Source organism: Gymnoscopelus braueri, assembly GCF_963280865.1.
Source record: "Gymnoscopelus braueri genome assembly, chromosome: 1".
NCBI classification, from domain to species: Eukaryota; Metazoa; Chordata; class Actinopteri; order Myctophiformes; family Myctophidae; genus Gymnoscopelus; species Gymnoscopelus braueri.
Window position 1 is genome coordinate 63691131 of NC_137603.1, and position 3124 is coordinate 63694254.

Genomic DNA, 3124 nt, shown 5'->3' on the forward strand with positions numbered 1-3124 from the left:
CCAGCCACATATAAAAATAAGTAAATAAATACAAAATAAGTCAGATATATTTTCCTACATCTTCTTACACAACATGAACACGACAATACAATAACCAGGCATGCACTTAGTTTTTGTCATGGATTTGTCATGAAGCTTGTGAAGTTATACTGGAAAGTTAGACAATAATAGACTGAGATAATACTCGGATATTTTCAACTAAACTTTAGCTCTATAACAAAAGACTGGAGGACACGCATAGAGTTAAAAATAATAGAGAGGGCACCAGAAGTCTCCTCCCATCCACTTGCATTGAGTTGCTCACCCAGCGCATGGGCCTAATTCACCCTTTCTTCCGGGTTGGAAATTTGGTGGGCGAAACCTATTTGGGGCTCCGAACACGCGTTTTGCGTCACAGTGACGCGTTTTGCGTCCCAGAAGCGCGCAGCCCCGTGCGCAAGCTCGTGCGCATGCTCGTGAGTCGAGCCCATTGGTCGAAACCGTTTTCTCGTTCATGTGTTGAAACCCCAGGCCTGCACACGCCTGCACTACCATGAATGGCCACCATGTCCATTTGGCTTCAATGAAACCACTGGGTTCTGGGGGCTTGAGGACACGCCCCTATTCCTCCCGGCCTTGATTCACGTAAACGTGACTACGTCACAACCTGTTACTATGGTAACCTGGTAACAGCCTGGGCATCATTCCTTTTCGGGTATATGATCCGGTCGGGAGCGGAAGTAAAAAAAAAGAAAAGTGGCCGGATGGGCAGAACCGGAAACACGTCTCACCACAAAATAGGTCCGTGCTAATAAAATCCTTGATTCGGCATAGTTTATAAATACAAATGTGCGTGCACTATCCGGAGACTATTTAGCGTCTGTATTATCCCACGGGGAAATTCTATTCCATTTAAATAGGGATTGGGGAACCAAAACAAAGCGGCACCGCGAAACCGGATGGGCAGAATCCGGAAACAGGATTCTTTTCTCTTTTTTTTTCAGTAGACCGGATCATATGGGTCTAACCTGGTAGCTGCCTGGAGGCGAAACTCACAACAACAAGCAAGTGAGCGACCGCTCGTGCCATTGAATGCTGCGATTGAATAAAGTTATTACTTAGCAATATTAATACTATCAAGAACATTCATATCAACGCCATGGTGAAACGTTGCTGTTTGGGGACCTGCAACAGTGATTCCAGGTACCCAGAACGTTTGGAGGGCGCATTTTTTATTCCTTTCCCAAAGCCCAAACCTAAAATGGAAAAGTTCACCTATATTTGCTCCGAGGTAAGTTATTTGTTTATTATTCGATTGAATTAACAATGTTTTAGTAAAAGATTACGTTAATACTATATCCTTTAGTAGCAGGGTGAACGATTGAAACACAATAGAAGCTGGCTTGGTTTGCACGGACAGTCTAGTATCAAGGCTAGCCAAATATATAAAGTTAATTATGTATTATTAGAAGAACAGTGTTAACATCACTAGCCTCGCATTATCCATATGAATAACAAATAAAATATCCACATGGAGCTGTGGCTATAGTACGATAAATAGAGACAACGAGACTAAGCTAAGTGGCTAATGTTAGCATAACATGCAAGTAGGTCAAATTGATGTAGGACTTAACTTCTCCATGCATGTATGTATAAAGTTTGGAACACACGTTTTGAATTAAAAAAATAAAGTTAAATGGGGATATATTTTCTGTGTGTATGTTATTCTAGCACTTCATTGATGTGAAGCCAACAGCCTTACACCCTAACCCAGTTGATACCGGAGGGTCACACCTTACATGCAGACCATCTCCGAAAAAAAGGTAACCTTATAACATTGATGCTGATATAAGCAATATAATCATTATGGGTGTAGCAGCAATTGTACACAATCAAGGAAACATGGTATGCACCAGCTGGTGAACACAAACTATGTTTTCTCTGTTTATGATGCCAAGTGCAATATTACATGATTCCTTGTGGTCCCCCACTTAATTTAATTTAATTTAATGTTAATTTTCTTAAGATATATTGTATGTGTTATGGATGTTTTCTTTGACAACACAGTATGATGACTTGACTATGACTGACTAATAGTTTATGACATAATGTTGCTCTATCAGTATTTCTTTCTTTGTTGATGCTGCTGATTGTTTTATGTGGATGCACTAAACAACATTTCGTTGTTTCATACAGTGACAATAAACAGCTTATTAAGCGTACCCTCTAACTATTATTTTCTAATAAATTCTTCTCCAGGTTCAAGACATGTTTGCCAAAGCGGAAGCCTGCCACAGAGAAGGACACACAGCCTGGACAGCAGGACACCGAACAGGAAACAGCAGAAATGGGTATGTATGTATGTCAGCCTCCCCCCGTCACCGAATAGATTGCATAAGTCATATTGGTTAACGATGTAATAGTGGTTGTGGCACTTACATACAAGTAAATAAGTCTCACATTGGGGGGAAATATTGTCAGTAAACCTTTTAATAAAGCAATTAAAACTGCATAAATGCAGTATATATCAGCATAAATGTTGTAAATTAACCCATTACAACCCATTAAAAACAAGAAAGCATCTGTATCATTTTAGCTATATATATATATATATATATATATATACACACTGTAGCATAGCAACAATACGTTTTTTTCTGAAAAATCAGGATTTATAAAAGAGTTAAAACAGTGATCTAAAAAATAACAGATCTACAAGCTCACAGCGAGTCACTTTGTGCCGTGCTGCGAGCTTGTACATCTGCTATTTTTCAATATTTTTGTGGTTGACTATTTGAAAAGAAAACAGATCTTCTCTTCTGGGGATCTCTGGCAAAAAAATATCAGATGGGGGTGGGGGTAGCTGCCAAATACATATCATTTTGGGGGTACTTGGCCCAATATTTGTTAAGATCAACTGATTTAGAGGAAATTTGTTGAATCGGCCTCGGTTCTTAATGGGTTAACATGACAATGGGCAAAAACAGCTTTTAATACTTTTCTGAACATTTCTGCCACACATAAGCATCACTGCCTAAAGTGCCCAACAGATACAGTATACTAACATACAGTACTAACAGCTCATTTCTTGCCAGTAAAATGGTTAACATGGAATTTTTTGTTATTGATAAATGCTGTGTGTCTG

At 39.2% G+C, this 3124-nt stretch overlaps 1 long non-coding RNA gene across 1 annotated transcript; it reads left to right on the forward strand.

The window, feature by feature from the left end:
• The first annotated feature begins 1106 nt into the window (after window positions 1-1106).
• LOC308083641 lies at window positions 1107-2310 on the forward strand. Its single transcript, XR_013932998.1, has 3 exons — window positions 1107-1182; window positions 1711-1802; window positions 2239-2310. It is a non-coding gene; the product is annotated as an uncharacterized lncRNA (long non-coding RNA).
• Window positions 2311-3124: the final 814 nt, after the last annotated feature.